Source organism: Macaca fascicularis, chromosome 10 (assembly GCF_037993035.2).
Source record: "Macaca fascicularis isolate 582-1 chromosome 10, T2T-MFA8v1.1".
Lineage (NCBI taxonomy): Eukaryota > Metazoa > Chordata > Mammalia > Primates > Cercopithecidae > Macaca > Macaca fascicularis.
This window is the reverse complement of record NC_088384.1, coordinates 4,975,702-5,000,157: the sequence shown is the minus strand read 5'-3', so window position 1 is coordinate 5,000,157 and position 24,456 is coordinate 4,975,702. Positions and strand designations below refer to the sequence as shown.

Here is a 24,456-nt window from a genome sequence, read left to right as displayed (position 1 = left end):
CAGGAGAGGGGCCCTGACTGTCTCGCCTTCCTCCTGCCTTGGTGGCGGTGTGGACCCGTCTGCAGCACTTTGTGGTCCCAGGGCAGGGACCTCCAAGCCCCATAGCTGGGCTCACAGGGAGATGCAGCTTGGTCCTGGAGCCTGGGAAGTTAGGCACCTGGGGTCTCAGTGGGCCACCAGCTCTCTGCTCTGTTGCTCTTTCCTCTCAGCTGCCCCTGTGGCTGATGTGTGGGGTGCGGCTGTCCCAGCCGTGCAGCCCGGGGGCAGGTTGGGCCTGTCCTGTGATCTGTCTTGCACTCTGGAGAGCCGTTTCCTGGAAACTGCACGGGAAAGGCTCAGAGCTGTGGTGTGCTTCCATATGGCCCTGAAAGGCTGTTTATTCTGGGTCTCCTGCTGAGGGAGGTGGAGGACCCTTCACCAGGAAAGAACCAGGTGGTCTCTCTCCAAGCCACTGGCCTTCCAGGCCCTCCCCTTGGTACCCTCCTCTTATCTGTGGAGCCCTGCGCTGGCATCAGGTAACCTTTGCTCTCTGCTCTCTGCGGCTTCACCTTCACTAACTAGAAAACGAGGGAGGAGAATCAGAGCCGGTTTTCCTGAATCACCGTTTCTGCTGTAGAATAGAACAGTGGTTCAGGCTCAATGAAAACCAAGTGGTTTTGGAGTCTAGTGAGCCTTTGCTGTCAGGGAGGGCTGCCAGCCTGAAGCCTGTTTTCTCTTTGGAAAGAGTGTCAGAGTAATGTTATAGATGTTACAGAAACAGCAGCACCCCATGGGTCCTGGTGACAACCCTTTTATTGGAGAACCTGGGGCCCCGATGGTCCCATGGTGTGATCCGTGTTAGTGATTGTGCCATCCGTGTACCCCCTCCCCTCCCTGGGGGCCACATGAAGCCTGCTTCCAGCTCGCCATGTTTCTCTGTTTGGGTATTTCTCTCCGGTAGCCAAATCTACTGGGCTTTGTTTGACAGTGGGGTTCCAGTCCTGTCATGATGGGGCTCCGGTCAGGGGCTCATTTTAGGAGGCTGCCCCTTCTCGGGGAGCTGGGGAGGCTTCCCCGTATGTGGGCCTGTGTGTCAGGTTTGGGGGCTCCTGCCTAGTGGCCACAGTGGGGGTATTTACAGAACTCCTGTTGGTGTGGGCGTGTGCTGGCTGGGAGGGAAGACGCCAGGGGCTGGCTGGGTGGCATGGTCACCCCCTGCCTGAGTTCCGGCCTCCTTCCCTGCAAGGCGGCCCAAGAGGCTGCTGCCTGGCCTCTTTAGGGGAAAGGAGACCATCTCTGCAGGAAGCCCGGGGCAGCAGAGACAGTGTTGGGGTATGTGGCAGAGCATCCCTGCTCTGACAGAATTTGGCAGTGAATTGAGGGAGAGAAGCTGTGGCCGGGCTTAGTGAGTAACAGGCGGAAGGCAGAGGTGCTCGCTGGGAAGCAGCGTCTCTTGCCTGGCTTGGAGATGGTCGTCTGCTGGTCGCCTCCGAGGCCAAGTGGACCACTCACAGTGCTTTCGAAGGCCTCTGGTTTGGGCATCCTGCAGGCTGGCTTGGGGTCTCTTTGGCACCATGGTGGGTTTAGAAACCTTTTCTTTGGCTTTTGGTGGCACAGCAATGGTCTGAAAATACTGCTTGTAAAGAAGTAAAAGTTCAAGTCCTCCACCGTCAGGTGTGGCTGGGGGGTCTAGGAGGAGGCCTGGATCTCCCAAGGGGACAGTTATGTGAACAGAGTGTCACAGGCCTAACCCAGCCCAGCGGGTGGGGCCCAGGCCAGCCTGTCACCTGCTTGGAGCCCTTGGCTGCTGGGGAAATGTAATAGTTTAACTTGAGAACTTAAAGGCAGGTCACTCAGACTCTCTTAGAGACGGAGATGGCGCAAGAGAATATGGGTTTTGCCGGGCGCAGTGGCTCCCACCTGTAATCCCAGCACTTTGGGAGGCTGAGGCGGGCGGATCACCTGAGGTCGGGAATTCGAGACCAGCCTGACCAACATGGAGAAGCTCCTGTGTTTACTAAAAATACAAAAAATTAGCCATGTCTGTCATCCCAGCTACTCTGGAGGCTGAGGCAGGAGAATTGCTTGAACCTGGGAGGCGGAGGTTGTGGTGAGCCGAGATCTCTCCATTGCAGTCCAGCCTGGGCAACAAGAGCGAAACTACGTCTCAAAAAAAAAAAAAAAAAAAGAAAAAGGAAAAAAAGAGAAAAGAAAACGCGTGTTTCCCTAATTGGAGAAAACCCTGTTGTTTTGCGTTTGGTGTCTCGGCATGTGGCAGAGGCCTGGGCGGACACTTTGGGCTGGTAATTCGCCGCTAATGACAGTCCCGTCTGCAGGGCTACTGTTCCGATTGTTTGGCGTTTGAGTTATAACCTAGGGTTGTGATTATGTTTAAACCCTGTGATTCAAGTCCCCTGTGGTTACACAGGAAAGGCAGGAAGTACCGGTCTATCAAAAACATTGGTAATAGTAATAGAAATCACTCATTCTGCACAGCAGGCCTGCGCTGAGTGTTTTACGCGAATCGTCTCAACAAAGCCCTCAGAGCATACAACTTCACCCCATTTTACAGATGAGGAAACTGAGGCACAGGGAGGCAGTGCAGCTTGCCTGAGTCCCCAGTTTGTTCCTGAGCAGAGCTGGGATTTGCTCTGAAGGCTATGCTCATAAACATTGCAGCCTTTCTGCCTTCCAAATAATCCTCTTCTAAGAGGGATTTTGTGAGAGAAGTATCAGCAATAAACTTAAAGTCGTGATGAGACTTTTCTCTTTGCTGTCAAACATGCAGTAAATAGCAACATGTGGATAGCATGTCCTGCTCGGGGCCAGACAGCCCTCTAAGCGTGATACACGATTTATTTTCGTAACAGCTGGCAGTAGGTGCTCTTGTTAGCTGCATTTCACACAGGAGGAAGCCCTGGCACAGAACCGTTCAGCAGCTTGCCCAGGGCCACAGGTTGCTGTGTGGTGGAGGTGGGTTTGGACCGATGGGCGGTGCTTTTAACCCAAGCCCCATATGCGAAGGGATTGGGTGGAGAGCATGCTTGATCTTGCTGCTGTGTGTTCTTGGGCAAGACACCTAACCTCTCTGGGCCTCGGTTTGGTCACTTGTAAATGAGGGCCTTGGCCTAGGGTATAGAAGCCAGAGCTTGAGAGCTGGCTCTGGCCTGAGGTGGCTGTGTCTGCACCACCTCCCACAGGGAGGCCCAGGTGGGTGGAGAGACCTGGCTGCCAGTTCCCTAGAGGAAGCAGGTCTGCTGAGGAGCAGGCTGGGGCCTTGGCTGGGACTGGGTGGGGCCTTGGCTGGGGCTGGGTGGGGCTGGGTGGGGAGGCCATGGGTGGTCGAGCAGCGAGGGCTTCTGGGATGCACTTGGCAGTGGCCGAGGCAGTGCCCTCTGTGAAGTGAGGTCCGAGGAGGCAGAGCGTGGGGGTGCTGGGCAACTGTGAAGCTCTGTGCTGGGTGAATTGTTACTTGTCCCTGGGGAACAGGAGGGACAAGAGACTGCTCGGGAACCCGTGCTACCAAACTCCCGAGAAGCTGTAGTGGGAGAAGCTGAATGCTGGGCAGCGAGCAGTTAGGAGGGTCCAGGAAATGACTCAGCCTCTCTTGGTCGGTTCCCCTGCGGGCCATTCCTGGGACCTCTCTGCTCCACGTCCCCTCGCCAGGGAGGCCTGTGAATGCCCCAGCCATGCCTCTGCTGTCACCGCTCTCCTCTTCTGGAGGTTCTGGTTTGTCTACTGTTTACCATGCTTCCCTTCTAGAAGGTGGGCTCCTGAAGTTAGGGGTCTCTGCTCATGTCCAGTGACCTGGAGTGGCGCTTCATGGTGCCTGATATCCTGGGACCCTGGCTTGGGGCTGAGCTGGGCTGTGGAATGAGGTAGGGCCAGGGGCCAGGCTGGGAGTGAAGTTGTTTGTTCCCCACTCTTGTTGTTGACCTTGGCCACCTGGCTGAGGTGTGTTTGTCAGCATCTTTATTGAGGTGTAATTCACACACCATACAACACACTCATTTAAAGTGCACAGTTCACGGACTTTTAGTACATTCACCAAGTTATGCAACCATCACCACAGTTGAAACCCAAATAGGAACCTGGGCCTTCTAGATACTTTAGGCACTCCCTGGACCCTTCCTCCCCGCCCCTGGCCACCACCTTTCTCTCTCTCTCTCTTTGTCTCTCTCTCTCTCTCTCTCTCCTGTTTTTTTTGAGATGGAGTTTCGCTCTTGTTGCCCAGGCTGAAGTGCAATGGCACGATGTCAGCACTGCAACCTCTGCCTGCCAGGTTCAAGTGATTCTCCTGCCTCAGCCTCCTGAGTAGCTGGGATTACAGGCGTGCACCACCACACCTGGCTAATTTTGTATTTTTAGTAGAGACGGGGTTTCACCATGTTGGTCAGGCTGATCTCGAATTCACGATCTCAGGTGATCCACCCGCCTCGGCCTCCCAAAGTGCTGGGATTATAGGTGTGAGTCACCATGCACCCAGCCAACTCTATTTTTTAAAAACTGTTTTAGATTTATAGAAAAATTGCAGAGATAATCCAGAGTTTCCAAATTATCCCTACCAACCATTGCAGTTTGTTGGGTGATTAGCATCTCACATTAGTGTGATAGGTTTGTAACAATCCAGGGACTGATACTGATACATTATCATTAGCCAAAGTACATAGTTTGTTCAGATACATTAGCTTTTACCTAATGTCCTTTTTCTGTTCCAAGACTGCATCTCGGGTCCCAGATGACATCTAGCTGTCGTGTCTCTGTAAGCTCCTCTTTGCCGTGACGGCTTCTCAGAGTTTTCTTAGTTTTGATAACTCTGACAGTCTTAAGAAATAGTAGGTATGTTGTGGGATCTCCATCCATTGGAATTTGTCTGTTTGGACAATTGGAATTCCTCTGTTGGAATTTGGATGCGTTTCTCGTGGTGAGACCGGGGCGCCGGCTTAGCGGGAGGAAGACCGCAGAGGCGCGGTACCCTCTTACCGAATCACGCCAGGCGCACACCGTCGATGTGGCCCGCGGCTGCTGGTGCTGGCTTGGCCACCCGGCTGAGGTGTGTTTCTCAGGCATCTTCATAGCAGTTCTTGGGTTTCCTTCCTCCAGTACTGTTGCCTGTGGGAGGAGGTCACTACAGCCAGCCACACTTAAGGGCTGAGGAGTCACGCCCGCCTCCTTGAGGGCGGAGTGACTGCGTCACTGATGTGGCCGTCTTCTGCAGGGGGGTCTGTCTCTTCTCCTCATTTATCAGTTTATGCAGCTGTTTACTTATCCGTGTGGGTTCGTGGATACTCATTTAATCCGCTGGGTCTCTGCGAAATGCCGTTATTTTGTTTGCTCACTTGTTCCAGTGCTGGCTGTCGGGCCCCCTGGACGTACCCCTTCACGGTGGGTGGTGTGAGTCCTTCCTCATTTCTGGCCCTACGAGATGCTCCAGGCTCAGCTTGTCCATTCCCTGCCCAGGCTTAGAGTCAGCCCCTTCTCCAGGGAGCCCGGGTTTCCTTTTGTTGGAGGGTGGAATCGGAAACCAAGATCCAGGTAGCAGGTGCGCTTGTCGGTACTGGGGTGTCATTGCTTCTAGGCCCTCTCAGCTGACAGCAAGGAAAAGCACGCGTGAGCTGACGCACGGGTATGTACATGTCTCTGCCTGTGTCCGTGTGTAGCCTCCTGTACCTGTATCGAGTGAAGCGTGCGTTTGTGCTGCTGATGAACTCTGATCCGATTCCTACGTGGATCTTTCTCGTCTTCTTTCTTGCTGATCAATTCGTGTCTATTCAAGCAGCAGGAAGCCAGACTCCCACCGCTTGCCACCCGTCTACTTTATCCCGGTGTGTCTGCATAGTGGGACTGGAGTCGTTAGTGGGACCCCTCGGGAAACAGTTCCCGATCCCTTGGCTGTCGCAGCATGGCTGGCTGGCTGGGGCTGGGGAGGGGCCGCCGCCTTCCCAGCGTGGTTCCATGACTTAGAGGGAAGAGGGGAGGGAGGCTGCAGAAGAACCAGGGACTTCCCTGCTGTGCTTAGTCAGCCTGGCCCCGCAGGGACAGGCACTGGCTTGGCATTGCTTTGAGACGTGAAAGTGGGACTGATTTAGAATGCATCCCGGAGTCTGGCCTCCTCGGGCAAGGAGGAGAAAGGCTGCCGGCGGGACGCTTTAGAGCTCAGACAAATCTCCGACTCCATCCTGGCCAGGTCTGTCCCCTCTCCGCCCCTGAACTTGCCACCCTGGCAGGGGACGGCCTTTGAAAAGATCTACAGAGCCGCATCTGCTGGCCTTTCTGTTAAGCGTCTTTCATGCAGGACTGCGTCAGTCTCTTGCAGAAGTTTTGGGAAGACAGAGAATCAGGCAGTCACTCCCCGTCTGCTGGTTTGTCGGTGGTGTTTTCCAGGCAGCATTTTTGGGATCTGAGTGGAGCATTTTTTTTTTTTTTTGGGGGATGGAGTTTCGCTCTTGTTGCCCAGGCTGGAGTGCAATGGTGCGATCGCAGCTTATTGCAACCTCCACCTGCCAGGTTCAAGTGATTCTCCTGCCTCAGCCTCCCAAGTAGCTGGGATTATAGGCACGCACCACAATGCCCAGGTAATTTTGTATTTTTAGTAGAGATGGGGTTTCTCCATGTTGGTCAGGCTGGTCTCAAACTCCCGACCTCAGGTGATCCACCTGCCTCGGCCTCCCACAGTGCTGGGATTACAGGCATGAGCCACTGCGCCCAGCTGCCTGTCTTGTTTTCTTAATGTTGGGTTAACTGCGGCCCTAGATCTAGGAAGTCTCCAGTCACAGCACCCCAAGGCCCTTGCCTGGAATACACGACTTTTACTCTTGTGTTCGTGGTCCCACGAGGAGTTCTGGCTTCTTATCACCTGTCCTGGGCACCTGAGTGATGCTTCCACCTTCAGGGCACACATGGTGGGAGGGAGCTTCTGCGAGGTGGAAAGGTAAAGAGAGTCTGTGCCGGGGAGGGAGCGACAAGGAGGGCTCCCTGGAGCCGTGAGGGAGGGGCACAGGAGTTTGAGGACGTAGGAGTGGGGACGGCTTGGGACCGGCCTCTCAGGTCAGCTTGTTAAAGGCCAGCCTCTGTGCAGGGCTCCCGGAGACCCAACCAGCATGTCCCTGCAGCTCCTTTGGGGCCAGGACTGGGGTTCCAGCCACGTGTTGGGTGCAGTGGGATACCTGGCTCCTCTGTCCGCCCCCTGAAGGCCCTCATCTCTGTGCTATGGGGCTAGGCCCTCCCATGACCCCCACATTTCCCTAACCCCATGGAGTGTGTCTAAGGAAGCAGGTGGAATTGGCCTGGCTCCCCGAGTCTGGGGCCTAGAGCAGAGCCCGAGGAGCCAGGGCTTCCCTGGGCGGGGGATGCTGGCATTCCTGGGAATGCAGCTTAGGGGGTGGTCCCCTCGCCTGCCTATGCCCCTACCTGGGGCCAGCCTCCTGCCTTCCCGCTGACCTTGTCTCCCTGCTCGCCCTGGCTCCTCCCCACCGCCCTGCGTGCCCCACCCCTGTACTCGCTGGGCCCCATTGGTTCTTCCCTGCTTTCCAGGTTGAGATTTGTGGGCTGGCTTAGTCTGGTGCAATGGTCAGAGGCATTTGCTGGGTGACGCTGGCCCGGTGGAGCTCTGTCCCCTCCTCTATTTCCCCTCCGCTCCCCAGCCCAGGGCAGCCCTGGTTCCCCAGGCTCTGCTCTAGGCCCCAGACTGAGGGAGCCAGGCCAATTCCACCTGCTTCCTTAGACACATTCCATAGGGTTGGGGAAACGTGGGGGTCACGGGCAGGCCTAGCCCTATAGCACAGAGACGAGGGCCTTCAGGGGTCAGACAAAGGAGCCAGGTATCCCACTGCACCCAGAGCTCTGGCGTGGCTGAATTGCTGGTGGAGTCTCAGCTGCCCAGGGCAACTGGCTGCTGCCCCTGCTGGGACATGAGCTGGGGGGAACCCCTACCTGTCTGCTGGGGAAAGTGGCCCTGGGGTGAGCCTGGCCTGAGCAGTGATGGCCTACAGGGTCCTCTGTCTTCCTGCCCTGCAGCTGATGAAGAGGGAGCTGAGGCCCTGCAGCTCCGGGGGCACTTGGACCTAGATGGGCAGAGGTAGGAAGGTGTGTGTAGACCTTGGCCCCTGGGTAGGGAGTTTGGCGTTGAAAAGTCTGAAGCAACACCCACACTGTGTCAGTGTCCCAGAACCCAGCCTCTCACCCGGGAAGAACGGGACCGTAACTAGCCCCTGGTGCTGGACAAAGCCCGTGCTGATGATCGCGTACTTCTTTGCATGCTTTCTCAGCCCACTCTGTGCCTAGTGGCTCTTGTTTGCCACGGAACCCTGACAAAGTGGATTATGCCCTGCCCTGAGAGAACGCACAACTGACAGCAGGAGTGGACCCCGCAAGAGTGGAGGCCCCTGTGGTCTGTGGAGCATGTGTGCCCACGAGGCTGTGATGAGCCAGTGATCTGGGGCCCCAGAGTAGAAGGTGACGTTGTGTCCCCAACCACTGCTGGACCGCAGCAAGGTGTGTGAGTCATTTCACAAGTTCTCCACCCAAGAAGTGAAACTGTCAGGTTTAAGTGTGTGGGGATAGGAAGGGAAGACTGTTCCAAAAGCCCAGCCGTCCGGAGTGACACCGGGCCATCAGCTCTGGGAGGCGGACACCGGGCCATCAGCTCTGGGAGGTGGAGACCTTTGGGGTCCCATTCCGGCTTCAGTGCCCAGGTTCGTGTCCACTGCTTGGTTTCTGTAGCCCTTCTCTTCCAACTAGGGGGATAGTCAGGGTCTGATAAAGGCTTGAGGGGGAGGGCCTCTCCCAGCAGCGTGCCTGGCAGGCAGCCCAGGCCAGGGCAGAGGGCCAGTGGGCTGGATGGGGTCAGTGGGCGAGGCTCCGTCCTGTCCTGTCCTGTGGGAGGAGCCTAGGCAGGCACACTCAGCCAACCCCAGCTCAGGAGGGAGGGACCCAGAGGTATGGGCCTGAGGTAGGGTTGAAACAGGTGGAATTGACTGGTGGTCGTTGCTGGCTCCTGGAGCCTGACCTGCCCAGCAGTGGAGGTGGCAGATGTTTAGTGGAGAGGAAGTGAAACAGGTGTGTGCGCCAGAAGCCTGGGCGTCGGGTCGGGGCCGCGGGAAGATGGTACAGGGCTCCTGATTCTCCCTGTCTGGGCAGATGCACTCACATCACAGGATGGCAAAAGGCCTGAGGGTTCAGGGGGCCAGGGCCTGGTCAGGAGGGGCACAGGCGGGGCGGGAGTGGGTGGTATCTACTTGGCTCTAGATGTCAGGATTAGAGAGAGACTCTGGGACAGCCCCAGCCCTGATGGAGCCCTATGGAGCTGCCTTCAGGGGCTCTGTCCCAGAGTCTCTCTCTAAACCTGACATCTAGAGCTGTGACTCAGGGTGGGAGGACCCTGGGGGCTCACCCCCAGCCACCCCGTCTGCTGTCAGACCCTAGGAGCATGGGAGAAGCCAAGTAACCCCGGTGACTGCCCAGTGTCCCCCACAACCCGATGGGTGAGGAGCCGGTGGGGCAGCAGGGGCAGAGCTGAGGTCAGCACAACTCCGTCCCTGCCTGCCTGTCCCTCTTACGTCCCTCCAGGCAGCACCATGCAAGGGCAGGGAGGTGGCAGGCCTGCTGAGCTCTGCGGATGCGGGGCAGACCCGGCTGGCTTGTTGGAGCACCCGCCCTGGGTGAGTGCCGTTCATATTGGGATCTGCGAAGTGGGTCAAACCACTCTAGAGGGCAAAAGGGGAGCTGTGGCCTCTGGCCAGCCACCTTCTAAGCTTTTAAAAGGCCCCACCCCGGTCCCTCACAGTCTTAGCCATCAGCTGCCTTTGGAGAATGAGCGATCTGAAGATGTTCCTGGTTGGGGGGCAGGGGTGACCAGTGTTCCTGGAGCTGAGGAGTGCCCACCCTTTCGTCCATCCTCCTTCCCTGGCCTGATCCAGGAGCCCCAGCCTCGCCTCTCCATCCCCGGGGTCCTCAGGCTCTCCTGACGCAGGTCTCGGGAGGGCCTGTGACACTGGCATCAGTCCGGGCTGGGCAGAGCCTGGATGTGGCCCAGGCTGGGCTGGAGCCGAAGCCTTTCTTCCCAGGTCCTGTCATAGCTGTGGGGCCTGGGGCTGGTGACCCGGCCTCTGCCAGCATCCCCCCACCCCCTCCCACGGTAAGGTTGGTGACAGCAAAGTTCTTGTAAACATTTGAGATGTCCTGTGTAAAGTGCTGGCCCCTGGCAGTGCAACTACAGCTCATCACTGTGGCGCTGGGCAGAGGGCTGGGTACGCAGCAGGTTCTCCATCAGTACCGATGGGAGAAGCAGGGGCGGCGGGGGGACCTGGATGGGCGACATTCCCCGGCCTGCTGGTGCTCCAGGGAGGACCTTTTCAGAGTTGGGAGACCCTGGCCCAGTGTCCTTGTCCCTCCAGTTGGCTGCTGCCTTCCCAAAAGCCCTGGAGCCTTGTTAAAGGGGGCAGCTCTGGATCTTGGGGGGAGTCCTGGGTGTGGGGGCAGCTCTGATATGTGGGGGGGCCCTGGGTGTGAGGGCAGCTCTGATATGGGGGAGTCCTGGGTATGAGGGCTGTGCCTCACGTGGCCTGAGGGCAGATGGCCCAGTGTGGGGCCAGGCTGTCTGTGGGGATGGGGAGGGCTGCCCAGGGAGAAGGTGAGTGGGTGACCCTATTATCTGAAGACCTGCTGGGGCCAGGGGATGTGGGGGGTGGCTGCCACCCCTGCAGTGACCCTGGAAGGACCGGTGCTGCCCCTGCTCTGCAGATGAGTAAGCGGGTGTCTGCGAGTGCCCAGTTCTGCCTGCAGGGCCCATGCCCTGTGGCTACCCCCCAGTCTCGCTCTGTTTGCTTCATTTAAGTATTTTAGAAGATCACTCATCTGCCTCATGGGGTGGATCCTTAACTCTTCCGGCCCAGCCCACTCCTGCTTTGTGTGCATCTGCTTTTAGGCCTGCTGTGCTGCCTGGACCTCGGGCCCCGGCCCCCACCCTGCTCTGCAGCAGCCTGCCTGCCTCCCCTCCCTCAGCCCCTCAGAGAGGCCTCCTGTCAACACCCTTTCTGCGGCTTTCTCCCTACCCCTTCAGCCAGCTCCCCGCCTGGCCCTCCTTGCTGCCTAGTCTCTGCGGCGTGTATTGGTGGGGAGGCCCTGTCGTCTCCTGTAACTCCTACAACAGCCTTACAGGATGGGTCCTGGCCTGGTCGGGAGCCCTGAGTCTGGATGATTTATGCCCACTGTTGGCCCGGGTGGGCAGAGCCCTGACGGTCGGGAGAGCCTTGGCCTCGGGGGGCCAGAGCCCTGCCCCCACATCTACACCAGCTGCTGGGCTGCCTGGAGAGCCCTGTGCGCCGCATGCCTCCTGCATCCAGAGGGGCTGAGCTGGGAGTCTGGCCGTGATAGCTCTGGGGCCACATGGATGGCCCTTGGCCTGACTCCTCTTGGTGGGAGGCTTTGATTGGGAAGCTGGGGGAAGATGGCTGGTGGGTGGGGTTCAGGAGTGCTGGGTACCTCTCCCACTGCCCTTCCTCCAGCCGATCCTTGGTAGAGAGCTGAGAAGGTGCCGGGGATGGGTGAGCATTCCACTAACCCCGAGGGCTGGGGTTGGCCAGGAGCTCTGTCCCAGGGAGGAGGTGACCTGGGGCGCTGTGTGTGTGACCAGGCCTGCGCTGCTGCTGTGGACGCTCAGTCAGCTAGTGTCTGCCGGTTGCTCGTGACTGGCCTGGTGGAGGGGAATGGGAGGGGAGAAACCCGGGCTGGGCCCAGGTGAGTGTCAACAGGGGAGGGAGAGAGCAACAGAGGTCCCACCAGGGCGTGATGGGTGAGAGGAGGGGGAGCTCAGAGAGACTGGGGGAGAGTCCACAGTGTTGTCTGAGGACAGCTAAGGATGATGGACATTACTAGTTTTTAAAAACAGCCAGAGGCCGGGCATGCTGGCTCATACCTGTAATCCCAACACTTTGGGAGGCCGAGGCAGGTGGATTGTCTGCGGTCAGGAGTTCGAGAGCAGCGTGGCCAACATGGTGAGACCCTGTTTCTACTAAAAATACAAAAATTAGCCAGCATGGTGGTGGCAGCTGTCATCCCAGCTACTCAGGAGGCTGTGGGCCAAGAATCACACGAACCTGGGAGGTAGAGATTGCAGTAAGCCAAGATGGCGCCGCCCAACTCCAGCCTGGGTGATAGAGCGAGACTCTGTCTCAAAAGAAAAAAAAGAAAGAAAAAAAAAACACACCCCAAAAAACAGCCAGAGAAGGCAAGAGCCCTGGAATGGCCTAAAGTGGGAAGCTGCTCCCCTCTCAGCCACGGGGTCCAGTGTGTGATAGTGAAATCTCTCTTTATCTTAAATTCTCTCATCAGGGACTTAAACAGAAATTAACAGGGCTGGGTGTCATGCCTGTAATCCCAGCACTTTGGGAGGCTGAGTGGGGGAGGACTGCGTGAGCTCAGGAGTTTGAGAACAGCCTGGGCAACATAGTGAGACTCCATCTCTACTAAAAATAAAAAACATTAGCTGGGTGTGGTGGTGCATGTCGTAGTCCCAGCTCCTTAGGAGGCTGAGGTGGGAGGATCGCTTGAGCCTGGGAGATTGAGGCCACAGTGAGCTGTGATAACCCCTGCACTCCAGCCTGGGCGACAGAGTAAGACCTTGTCTCAAAAAAGTTATATTATGGCTGCATCAGAAAATTGGGGTTTGTTGGTTTGGACAGATTTACCGAATTCATTTGGACGAATTTACTGAAGCTCCATGAGGCAGAGGCCAGCGGACATTGCTGAAGTCCTAGGTTGCACCCCTCAGAAAGGCCACCCCCGGGCTGGGCACGGTGGCTCATGCCTGGAATCCCAGCACTTTGGGAGGCCGAGGCAGGTGGATCACCTGAGGTCAGGAGTTGGAGACCAGCCTGGCCAACATGGCAAAACCCCATCTCTACTGAAAATAAAAATTAGCCAGGCATGGTGGCGGGCGCCTGTAATCCCAGCTACTCCGGAGGTTGAGGCATGAGAATCGCTTGAACTCGGGGGGCAGAGGTTGCAGTGAGCTGAGATGAAGCCACTGCACTCCAGCCTGGGTGATAGAGCAAGACTCTGTCTCAAAAAAAAAAAAACCCCAGAAAGGTCACCCCCCGCACCCCTCAGTTAGCCGTGCCCAGGGACAGTCAGAAAGCGTCCATGGCATCAATGGGACATTGGGGCCTAGCCCAGGACTGGTGTGTCCCCTCCTGTGCCTGCAAGCTGCACGCAGCAAGGCCGTCCCTCTCACCCCCAGGTCCTCACACCTGTCAAGGGCATCACGGCACGTTCCAGGAGAGTTGGTTGATGTCACTGGAGTTGAGACCCCATCCTGAGGCCCAGCTCAGCAGGGCCACTGGGGCTCAGGTTAGGTGGTGCCACAGATGGGGCACAGTCCCCATAGGGTTACACCCCCAGAGTGCCCCAGGGAATGAGGCCCACTGCCACTGCCACCAGCCCAGCTGACTTAATTGACAAATAAGTGTGGTTCTTTTAAGTTGCGCAAGTGTGTATTTTTAAATAATTGACTGCTTAATTGTATGATTAAAAACAGCGGAGCTGGGTGCAGTGGCGCGTGCCTGTGGTCCCACCTCTTTGCGAGGCTAAGGAGGAAGGATCCATGGAGCCCAGGCGTTTGGAGCCAGCCTGGGGAAACAGAGGGAGGAGACCCTGTTTCAAAAAAAAAAAAAAAAAGAATGAAGTGAGTTGTTTGCACTGAGTCATGGTGAGGAAGGTGAGGAAGCCCCACTGTGGCTGTGTGGTGAACTCAGTCATTCACAGCTGGGAGGGGCTTGATTCCGTTTCTCTCCTGAATGTTTTCACTGTTCCGACTGCATCAGGGAGGAACCACATCCTCTGTGCCTGCAGAAGCAGGACTTCTCTCCCGAGAGTCTCGGAATTCTGTGGCCCACCTGTATGGTGATCAGCTCCGCGAGGGGCTTTAAAAACCCCGGCGTCGGCTGATTTGTGGCCGGCATCGTGGAGGGGATGCTGGCTGCCTGCCTTGCTTTCAGTTCCACATGGAGACAGTGACTCTGCTGCACTGAGTTTCAAGAATTTTGGCAATAAAAAGAGCCTATATGACCTATTTATAAAGTATTCCAGAATCACTTACATGAATATTTTGTCCTAAATTCTGTATAATTAGAAGAGACAAACCCCACATTGTGATTATTTTTGTTCACCAACATAACCTAAATTAGAACTCTGCATGCGGGCTTTCAAAAAAGAAAGCATTTGAACAAAAACATAAAAGGAATTGGTTTTATCCACACCGTTCTCGAATACTTGAGAATAACGTGTTTGCTTAAGTAACATCGAATCCTTGTTTACTGTTATTTGATTTGCAGACCTTTCCCCTTTACCAGTAGCAGAAAGGTAAGTCGTACTGAAACGTTTAAAAGGTCGTAAGTTCTGACTTTGAGGCCTGATGAAGCATCACGGGATTCTCCCTTGCCTGGTTCCTTCTCCCCAGAAGCTCATGTTAAGCAGAAGATTCCTTGCCGGTGGCCCTTGTCGCAGGCGGGGTGTTTCTGAGACATCCCAGTTTCTGCATCTGGACGTGGAAAGGGACGTTGTTCTTGAGCATTTGGCAGGTGGTCTCTGAGCGCCTCTTCTCCACTGGGCCTGCCGCACAGGGAGGGCAGGTGGGACACCCCCCCCAACTCCTGCCGCAGGGCCTACCAAGAGTCCCCTGGCGGGCAGGCAGGGGTGGGCCAGCGTTGCGTTAAGTGTCTTTCCCATAGCCGACGTTCAGTGTGGGGGCAGCCTTCTAAGGGAGGAGCCTTGTGGGCCGAGTCTTCTTCCCCTTTTCATCATTTGGGCTTCCGGGGCATAGAATGGGATGCGTCCTTGGCCTGGGGTCTGTGCTGCTACTGGGGGTCTGTGCATCGTCCTCTTTTGTCTATTTTCATTATTTTTATTTATTATTTTGAGATGGAGTCTCGCTCAGTCACCCAGGCTGGAGTGCAGTGGTGGGATCTCAGCTTACTGCAGCCTCTGCCTCCTGGGTTCGAGTGATTCTCCTGCTTCAGCCTCCTGAGTAGCTAGGATTACAGGTGTGCACCTCCACGCTGGGCTAATTTTTGTTTTTTTTTTAATAGAGACGGGGTTTCACCATGTTGGCCAGACTGGTCTTGAACTCCTGACCTCAGGTGATCCGCCCGCCTTGGCCTTCCAAAGTGCTGGGATTATAGGCGTGAGCCACCGCACCCGGCCATATTTTCATTATTTTTAGTAATGTAATGGGACCCTCTGGGCTAACCATCAAGCAGAAGCAAGCCTTGATACCCAGCATCCCACCAGCCCCTCCCCAGCTGCCCCAGGCCCGGCTCCTGCCCCAGCTCTGTGTGTCCTGTGCTCTCCCTTCCCTGCCTGAGTCCACACTGTCCCCTGCTGTAGCTCTGCCCACAGGCCATACCTGCCTGGCGGGCCCCTCCTCCCTGCCCCTGTTTTTGTGGAAGGACAGGTGGAAGTGGGCGGGTGGGGTGGGTGGGGTGGGTGATGATAAAGAGCATTCTAGGCCAGGGCAGGAATGCAAGTACATGGGTGTGAGGTGCCAGGTGTGTTCAGGGATCCTTGGCATTTGTGGGGTGGTGGGGACAGCGGCCAGAGGAGGGCTGGGGTAGGGGGAGGCTCCTGGCCTTCTGTGGGGCCCTTGGTAGAGGAAGGGGCATTGCCTGTGTGGGTGGTGAGGGACCTCTGGTCGGAGGGGCAGGTGTTTCAGGAGGCTTCGGGTACAGAGATGTCCGGGGTAAAGCGGAGCTTGGTTTCGGGACAGTTGGCCCTGGCATCTGTCCTGCCCTGGGGAGCTAGGGGGGCCGGACTGGAGATGGAGGCTGGGGCTGTCCTGGTCCCGGGCGAGTTGGCATCTCCTAGGAGGGAGGGGAGGGTTGCTGCCCTGCAAGCCCAGTGGGGAGGGGGCAGCACGGGGAGCTGGGGCCGGGGGTCGGGAAGGGCGCCCCACATGTTCTGAAGTGGTTTGGAGTGGCTCCAGCCCAGCCAGCACTCTTGTTGTCTGTGGTTTGCCACGCCTGTGTCCGCTGCTGGTAACCAGTGCATCGGGACCTGGGCCTTCTGACTGCACCAGGTTTGTTTCTGCTGCTCTGAGTGCAGTGCTCCGAAACCGAGGTACCTGCCATGCCCGACTCCTGTGGACTGTGTGGTCTGGTCTTGAGGCAAAGCAGTAGGGAAGTTCGGTCCACACCCCAGCCCCACATGTGGCCCGGGGGAGAGTGTGCCCTTCCCCTGGAGACGCAGGGTGGGGAAGTGAAGTCAGTGGCAGGTGCCCAAGAGGGGCATGTTTTCTTTCTTTTTTTTTTTTTTGAGACGGAGTCTCGCTCTGTCACCCAGGCTGGAGTGCAGTGGTGCCATCTCGGTTCACTGCAAGCTCCGCCTCACGGGTTCATGCCATTCTCCTGCCTCAGCCTCCTGAGTAGCTGGGACTACAGGCTCCCGCCACCATGCCCAGCTAATTTTTTGTATTTTTAGTAGAGATGGGGTTTCACTGTGTTAGCCGGGATGGTCTCGATCTCCTGACCTCGTGATCTGCCCGCCTTGGCCTCCCAGAGTTCTGGGATTACAGGCGTGAGCCACCATGCCCCGCCAGGGCGGGTGTGGGAACTAACTACAGATAGAGACCATGCGACACAGCAGGTCTCCACGCCTCAGGGTTCTGAAACAATCCAGGTGGGGACGTGGGGGAGATTCGCCACCGGGACTGTGTGTTTAACTTGGCTGCCCCTGGACATAGTGCCTCTTCTGACTTTATTTTCCTGGGTTGTGAATCTCCCTGTAATGCCACAAAGGTCCCCCACCCAAAGGACTCTCATCCTGCAGCCCATGGGCCTGGCCCTGTGTCTGGATAGGGGAGGTGGGGCCCTGATGTTCTGGGCCTGGTGGTCAGTAGGGACACGGGGGTACAGAGGTGAGAGGATTCCACATTTTGAGAGAAAAACAGGCTCCCCTCAAGGCAGCTCAGTCCTAGGTGAGGTTGGCTTTGGGCACACCCATGGGAGTCCCCTCTTCCTGCCCTGAACCCTCTGAGCGCCTGACCCCGCCCCCTACAGCCACCAGAACAGCCCTTTCCAGTTGCCCCTCCAAATCATCGCAGGGACCTCTGCAGCCAGTCGGGGACCAAGATTCAAACACCCGGAGAACCACAAGCCCAGGCCACACAGGCAGGTGACTGCATGGGCAGGTGAGCACCCCGTCTGACAGGTACCAGGGTGATACGTGACTTGTCCAGGTCTCAGAGCCAGCCACTAAGCGAGGTCCTCCAGGTCCCTGGCCTTAACACCCAATGCTGTTTCTGTACCCTGGCTACCTTCCCAGCTCACCCAGGGAGGCTGAGGAGTGGGTGCTGGCCAAGGGGCTCGCAGAGGGTCAGAAAGAATCTGCTATCCTGGTGGGACGGGCAGCCAGACCCTGGACGCACTCTGTGTTGGAAGTGTTGCTTCAGTGTATTAGGATGGGTTCACTTTCTCATAATTCACTCTGTGGACACATTGTTGGAATCATCGTGCATTGTTCTGGATCAGCACCGTGACGGGAGGTCAGAGGGCTGCCTGGCGCAGTTTCTCTGCTGCCTGGATTGACCATGAGGACAAGGACTAGCTGGGCCCAGCCCCCTGCTTCCCGTGGATAGGGACTCTGGCTGCTGGCTTGTGCCATCCAGGGCTGGAGTCTCACCTTGTGAAATCACATTTATGAGGCTGATAGCCATCAGTTTCCACAGACGTAAGTGTGGCCAGGATGACAGATGTCACCGGCGGCCCTTTCTGCAGGGTCCTGCAGGGACTCCAGGGCCATCTGGCCACAGGCCCAAAGTCTTTGTCACCAACCCTCTGTGGGTGGGTGCCCGTGCCCCCTGGGTTGTTGAGTGCTTGGCAGGGGGCTTGAATGGTCTTTCTCTTCTCAGTTGAACCAGTTGATAGAATCATGTTTCCTTTTGGAATTTAGAGATTAGCCTTTTTTTTCTTTTTTTCTTTTTTCTTTTTTTTTTTTTTTTGAGACGAAGTCTCATGTGTTCTGTTGCCCAGGCTGGAGTGCAGTGGCACGATCTCACAATCTCAGTTCACTGCAATCTCCACCCCCCCGAGTTCAAATGATTCTCCTGCCTCAGCCTCCTGAGTAGGTGGGACTACAGGTGCATGCCACCACACCCAGTTAATTTTTGTATTTTTAGTAGAGGTGGGATTTCACCATGTTGGCCAGGCTGGTCTTGAATTCCTGACCTCAGGTAATCCACTGGCCTCAGTTTCCCAAAGTGCTGGGATTACAGGTGTGAGCCACCATGCCCCCCCGAGATTAGGCTTTAAAAGCAGCATTCTTTTGTCCTCTTGGGGCCTTTTTTCCACCTGTCACTGAGACCTCCACTCCTTTGCGGAGCTTGGATGGCTGCAGGGCTGGCTCAACTGCTGCCTCCAGGTGGAATCCGGAGCCACCCTTCTCAGCGTTCATCCATCCGTCAACCCGCTCGACTGGTTAAGCCAGTCTCCACGCCTGCTTTCAATAAGTCCTGCCCTCCCCTGGGAATATGCAGCCAGACCTTTGGGTCCCTTGACGTGGAGGGCTGTAAAGTGGCTCAGCAGGAGTGAGAAGTTTCCTTGGCTGCTGGAGCCTTGCAGGTGCCAAGTGTGGGCTCTGGAGGTGGCATACAGACCAGCTCCTGCTCAGTGCCCTGTGTCCCTCCTGGCAGGAGGCATGCTGCTGAGCAAGGCTGTTTTAAAGGGGGTTTGTTTGAGTTTGACATTTAGGAGGTAAGGTTTCCCCAAGGAGAAAATGCTATGAAGCCCCCAAAGGCATATGGGGACAAGATGATGTGGTGAGTTGGAATCTTCTTTAGATCCAGAGAAACTTCATTGGGTGGTAGTTCCCTCTCCTGTCTCTCTTGCTCAAGTTTCAGGGCATTTTCTGGCATGGTTTTATTTATTTTATTTTATTTTATTTTATTTTATTTATTTTTTTGAGATGGAGTCTCGCTCTGTCGCCCAGGTTGGAGTGCAGTGGTGCCATCTTGGCTCACTGCAAGCTCCGCCTCCCAGGTTCACGCCATTCTCCTGCCTCAGCCTCCCGAGTAGGTGGGATCACAGGCGCCCGCCACCACGCGCGGCTAATTTTTTGTATTTTTAGTAGAGACGGGGTTTCACCATGTTAGCCGGGATAGTCTTGATCTCCTGGCCTTGTGATCCGCCCGTCTCAGCCTCCCAAAGTGCTGGGATTACAGGCGTGAGCCACTGTGCCTGGCCTTGGGTATGGTTTTAATTAGGACAAAAACAGGTACAGTTTGATTTGCAAGTTGCCTTCTCGGGGCAAGTTTAGGTGACATGTAGGTTTTGTTTTGTTTTTACCATTATCTGCTGGTAGAACTTGCCTTTAGAACACTGTACAAGGTAGCATGTTCTGGTTAGTTGCATTTTTTTAGTCCATTAGGTTTTGGCATTGGTGGCCTTTTGTTTTGTTTTGTTTTTGAGATAGTCTTGCTCTGTCGCCCAAGCTGGAGTGCAGTCGCACAATCCCAGCTCACTGCAACCTCCACCTCCTGGGTTCAAGTGATTTCTGTGCCTCAGCCTCCTGAGTAGCTGGGATTACAAGTGCATGCCACCACGCCCGGCTAATTCTTTCTATTTTTAGTAGAGATGGGGTTTCTCCATGTTGGCCAGGCTGGTCTCAAACTCGTGGCCTCAAGTGATCTGCCCACCTCAGCCTCCCAAAGGGATGGAATTACAGGTATGAGCCACTGCACCTGGCTGGGTGGCGTTGTTTTGGTGAAAATTTAATGAGAATTCGAGCGAGATGTTTGGGTGTCTTTTGCTGCTCTGATAAGTGGAGGGAGGGAGTGCCTGTGAAATGGAGAGCAAGAGGGAAGGGTGGATGGACTTGTCATTTGCACCTCGGTGTTTGTTGCCAGAGGATTCTAATTGTGCAAGCCGTAAGACCTTGTCCCGGATGAGTCCTGGCCTGGAGGCCCCTAAGTTGCTTTCTCTCCCACTTTGTAGAAAAGCAGTGCTGGTTGGTTAGTTGCTTGATTTGCTGTGATTTGCTGACTGCCGGCTCCTAGCTCACCCGTGGGTCTAGGTGGTAGCTTCCGGTTAGTTGAGGTATGTGGGGGTCTGCTTGGAGGAAGGAGCTTGTTGAGAAGGTGGGGAGACCCTGAGGTCAGACAGGGCCTGTGGTGCAGCTCCAGGCTCCTCGAGGGGCAAACATATCTGAAATCAGAACTAGGAGCTGACGCTGCGAGTCAAGTCCTCAAACCCGTGCGGGCCAGCGGGGAAGGGCGGAGCTGGCCTTGTCTGGAGAGCACCCTTAGCAGCTGCGTGGTGGGTTTCAGGCTGGGGCTGAAAGAAGGGGAACCAGGAGGGGAGATGCATGGGAAAAGGGTAACGCGAGAGACAGGAGCCGCCCCACACCCAGAGGGCCAGGGTGGGGGTGGCAGGGCTGTGAGCTCTTCTGGTGGCCTCTGGTGCCCACCAGCTCAGTGCCGTGCAGCATCCCCAGAGGAGGATGTGGGTCCCAGGGAACTGTCTGTCACAGAGGCAGTGACAGAGATGGAGGGTCGGATCAGGACATCCTAGACAGAATCAAGACCTTGACAGAATTCCTGGCACACAAGAAGTAGATTTTTGGAACCTTTGTCAACAGATGGGACCAATGAGGGGCCCAGATATTTCTGCTGTTGGGCCGTCCTGGGCACGGGCAGGGCCTGTGTGTGAGATTGCTTGCGTTGTCAGTTTCGCAATTTGCAGATGGCTTGTGGCTTTTCAGAGCTTGAGCTGGTCGTTTCATAGTTGTGCTTTTAGAGACTTTTTTTTTTTTTTTTTTTTTTTTTAGACAGAGGCTTACTCTTGTCCCCCAGGCTGGAGTGCAGTGTCATGATCTTGGCTCACTGCAACCTCTGCCTCCCGGGTTCAAGTGATTCTCCTGCCTCAGCCTCCTGAGTAGCTGGGATTACAGGCTCCTGCCACCACGCCGGGCTAGTTTTTGTATTGTTGTATTTCTGGTAGAGATGGGGTTTCACCCTGTTGGCCAGGCTGATCTCGAACTCCTGACCTCAGGTGACCCACCCGCCTCAGCCTCCCAAAGTGCTGGGATTACAGGCGTGAGCCACCGTGCCTGGCTGACACTGACTTTTTTGAGAATTAAAATTACCTAGTGAAAAATTACCTAGCAACCTGCATTTAACGTATTAGCTCCATCCTCTGAAATGAGCATCTTGGTTCTGTCTGGAAGATGGAGATTGAAGTCAGCACCATGGAGCATCATGGCCCCACGTGCCCACGAGTTCCATGTTTGCTGTTGCTGGAGCAAAGGCGTGTTGTGAGGTGTGACTGCTTTTGCAGAAAAGTGACCGTCGGAAGGCTTTCCCCGCGTGGGGACTCCTTAGTCACGAGTCAGTGAGAATCCCACGTGTGTCTTGCCACCAGCGGCACTTTCTCCCCATAGGATTGTCTGCAGAGTGGACGACTGCGAATCTGACCTTACCTGAAAGCCACCAGGAAGCTTGCTGGTTATTTGTCAAAGGGTCCTGCGGAGAGTGGAAGAGTCTTTTCGTCATAAAAGTATTCTTCCCAAGGTGTCTGTCTTGGGAATCGACTGTTTTATGCCTTGATTTCTAAAGGCCGGTGACACCTGTGCCCTCCTGTGAGAGAATCACCTGCCTGTGACCAGTGCCTGCAGCTGTCACCTGGAGCTGTCACCCTGTTGCAGTGGTGGGACGTGGGCCACTGCTGAGGGTCTCCCAAAGCCCCAGCAGAGAGAGCATGCCAAATAGAAAGGGGCCCCCACAGATTCGCTTAAGCGGAGGGGAGCTTTGCCAGCTTGGGGCCAGGGGCCCGCGATGTGGAGCTGCTTGGGGTGCTCTGGCTGGGTCGCTGGTCTCCCCCTCCTTTGACGTGGTGCTTTTTCACCCTCCATGCCTTCTCCTACTTCCCTTGTGGCTTCATTCCCGTGATGAGACAGAGCATGTGACTGGCAGCCCCTCACCACGGGATGGGTCATTTCCGGTGGAGAGCAGGGTCCTTACCAAAAGAGGGACGGGAATGCTGAGTGGGGGAAGCATAGACAGTGCACAGGCAGGCATGGAGGAGACAGCGGAGCAAGGCGGCAGGTGCATCCTGTACACTCAGGTGCTAAGCCCAGGTCACGGAGCCCCTTACAGCCTCAAGTGATGGAGGACACTGGCAAGTCTTTGTGCCTGTGGGGTGTATTCATTGCTACTCGCTATTAGAAGTCAAAACTGGCCGGGCGCGGTGGCTCAAACCTGTAATCCCAGCACTTTGGCAGGCCGAGACGGGTGGATCACGAGGTCAGGAGATCGAGACCATCCTGGCTAACACGGTAAAACCCCATCTCTACTAAAAAATAAAAAAAAAGAAACTAGTGCCGGGCGCGGTGGCTCAAGCCTGTAATCCCAGCACTTTGGGAGGCCGAGGCGGGCAGATCACAAGGTCAGGAGATCGAGACCACAGTGAAACCCCGTCTCTACTAAAAATACAAAAAATTAGCCGGGCGCAGTGGCGGGCGCCTGTAGTCCTAGCTACTCAGGAGGCTGAGGCAGGAGAATGGCGTGAACCCAGGAGGCGGAGCTTGCAGTGAGCCGAGATCGCGCCACTGCACTCCAGCCTGGGCAACAGCGTGAGACTCCGTCTCAAAAAAAAAAAAAAGAAACTAGCCGGGCAAGGTGGCGGGCGCCTGTAGTCCCAGCTACTCGGGAGGCTGAGGCAGGAGAATGGCGAGAACCCGGGAGGCGGACCTTGCAGTGAGCTGAGATCCGGCCACTGCACTCCAGCCCGGGCGACAGAGCGAGACTCCGTCTCAAAAAAAAAAAAAAAGTCAAAACTAAGAAATTTAAAAAGATTTATTAATTTACTGAAATATGCAAGTATAAATCGATTACATGTTAACATAAATAGCATGTCTTTCTTTTTAAAAAAATCACTACTCGGGGCCAGGTGCAGTGGCTCACACCTGTAATCCCAGCACTTTGGGAGGCCGAGGCGGGCGGATCACAAGGTCAGGAGTTCAAGACCAGCTTGGCCAATATGGTGAAACCCTGTCTCTACTAAAAATACAAAAATTAGCCAGACATGGTGGCAGGTGCCTATAGTCCCAGCTACTCGGGAGTCTGAGGCAAGAGAATCACTTGAATCTGGGAGGTGGAGGTTGCAGTGAGCCGAGATTGTACCACTGCACTCCAGCTTGGCTTACAGAGCAAGACTCTGTCTCAAAAAAAAAAAAAAAAAAAAAAAAAAAAAATCACTGCTAAAAAAAGAATTAGTGGTGAAGAGAGGTGCCAACATTTTGCTGCTCTCCTCGGGGTCTCATTTGTCAGGAGACAGCTGGCTCACCTTGTCTTCTGTGACCCGTTGGCCGCCGCATCACACCATGCAGCTGCCAGGGGGCAAGTGTGGGAAAGGCGAGCAGCATTTTCGGGTTATCACTGGAATAGTTTTGATCTTGTGAGTCCCCCGAAAGGAATCCCTAGGGTTCCTGGGCTACACTTTCAGAACCTCTGGTTTAGGTCTTAGGCAAGATTCTCTGCCATGTGAACTAGGGTGTTTCGGTTTTTTTGTTTTTATTTTAATTTTTCTTATTAAAATTTTTAATTTAATTAAAAAATTAGACCAGGTGTGGTGGTTCACGCCTGTAATCCCAGCACTTTGGGAGGGAGGCCAAGGCAGGGGGATCACCTGAGGTCAGGAGTTCAAGACCAGCCTGACCAACACTGTGAAACCCCATCTCTACTAAAAATACAAAAATTAGCCAGGCGTGGTGGCACGTGCCTGTGATCTCAGCCACTCGGGAGGCTGAGGTAGGAGAATCACTTGAACCTGAGAGGCGGAGGTTACAGTGAGGTGAGATCGCACCACTGCATTCCAGCCTGGGCAATAAGAGCGAGACTCTGTCTCAGAAAAAAAAAAAAAAAAAATTAGCCTGGCATGGTGGCTCACACCTGTAGCCCTGGCTACTTGGGTGACTGAAGTGGGAGGATTCCTGAAGCCCAGGAGTTCAAGGTTGCAGTGAGCTGTGCTTATGCCACTGCACTCCAGCCTGGGTGACAGAGCAAGACCTTGTCTCTAAAAAAACTTTTTTTTTTAAGTTAAAAAATTTAGTTTACTATAGAATAGTTGATGCTTTCAGGATTCCGAACTCACCATGGATCAAGGCTCCTGATGGCTTCAGCCCCCAGTTCCTGTCTTCAGAGGCCTCCGTCCGTCGGTCCTGCTTCCACGCCAGCCTTTCCTGGGCAGCTCCTGGGCACACTTCTATCTTTGTCTTTTTTCTCCTCTCCTCCTCCTCGTTTCCATAGACACATGGCCAGGCACATGCTGGCGAGGGACTGCGTCGGCGGTGTGCTCTCCGTGGTGGTGCACCGGGGTCCTCGCTCCTTGCGAGGCTGTGGGGCTGCGCCGTGGACTGTCCCCACGTGGGTGGGTCCAGCCATTTTGCTGTCATGAAGATGATGCTGCTGGGAGATGGCCTTGCCCTGCCGCCATC

General features: G+C 55.6%; 1 protein-coding gene across 19 annotated transcripts in view; it reads left to right on the top strand.

The window, feature by feature from the left end:
* GRAMD4 (GRAM domain containing 4) overlaps positions 1–24,456 on the top strand; it is a 153,626-nt gene that overhangs the window by 3,059 nt on the left and 126,111 nt on the right. For 2 of the 19 annotated variants that reach the window (XM_065521712.2, XM_074003500.1), the window contains exon 1: positions 8,554–8,672. The exons of the other annotated variants lie outside the window; for them this stretch is intronic. The gene's annotated coding sequence lies outside the window, so the exon portion shown is untranslated. Of the gene's footprint in view, positions 1–8,553; positions 8,673–24,456 lie in introns of those variants that run through there. 19 annotated transcript variants of the gene reach the window in all.